The sequence below is a fragment of the Chenopodium album genome, chromosome 11 (genome assembly GCF_948465745.1).
Source record: "Chenopodium album chromosome 11, dcCheAlbu1.1, whole genome shotgun sequence".
NCBI lineage: Eukaryota > Viridiplantae > Streptophyta > Magnoliopsida > Caryophyllales > Amaranthaceae > Chenopodium > Chenopodium album.
In genome coordinates, this window is record NC_137844.1 from 33,300,309 (window position 1) to 33,301,169 (window position 861).

Consider the following 861-nt stretch of genomic DNA (forward strand, 5'->3'; position numbering starts at 1 on the left):
GACGGAATAAACCGCACTCCCTCCTTAACTTAAAGACTCCCTCTCTCCTTCTTGCCAATCCATGTGGTGCCTCACCACATCCTCAATTATTTCAATGACTTGCTCCTTCGTTTTGTTCATAATTGGGTCACCCGCTCCCGCATCCAAGCTAGTCTTTCCTTGTGGGCTCAAGCCTCCACATAAAATTTGAAGCACTTGGTATGTCGGAATGCCATGATGAGGACACTCCCTTTGATATTCTTTATATCTTTCCCATGCCTCGTATATGGTTTCACTAGTTTTTTGACGGAAACCTTGGATCAATGCCCTTGCCTCGGCTGTCTTTTTTTGAGAGTAAAATCTCCCTAAAAAAGTCGCGGTGACCTCGTCCCAAGTTCTCAAGGAGTTAGCTCTCACCTCCTTCTCAAGCCATTCAAGAGCCCTTCCTATCAAGGAGAAAGGAAATAACTTTAGTCTCACAAATTCTTGAGTGACCCCATTTACCTTGATCGTGTTGCAATATTTTTCAAACTCGTTCAAGTGTGCAAGAGGGCTCTCATGTTTCGCTCCACTAAATTGCCTTCTTTCAATCAAGTTTATCATTGCGGGCCGAATCTCGAAATCATTGGCTTGAGTAACGGGGGGAGCAATGCCACTTGAAGCTCTATAAGCTCCCGGAGTTCCCAACTCCTTCAAAGGTCTTTGAGGTGGTGGTTTCGCGTCACCTATTTAATCTTGTTGCTCCTCGAAATTGAACTCCCTAGTTGGGGAAGTAGTTAACGGCCTAGAACCGGCTTTCCTTCTCCTTCTATAAGTTTGCTCAATCTCGGGATCGTAGGGCACGAAAATCCTGTTATGAGTTCTGCGCATACACTCTCAACA

General features: G+C 45.2%; 1 non-coding gene across 1 annotated transcript; it reads left to right on the forward strand.

Moving 5' to 3' along the window:
• The first annotated feature begins 208 nt into the window (after positions 1-208).
• On the forward strand, positions 209-314 carry LOC145569597 (small nucleolar RNA R71). Its single transcript, XR_014096185.1, has one exon. It is a non-coding gene; the product is annotated as a small nucleolar RNA R71 (small nucleolar RNA).
• Positions 315-861: the final 547 nt, after the last annotated feature.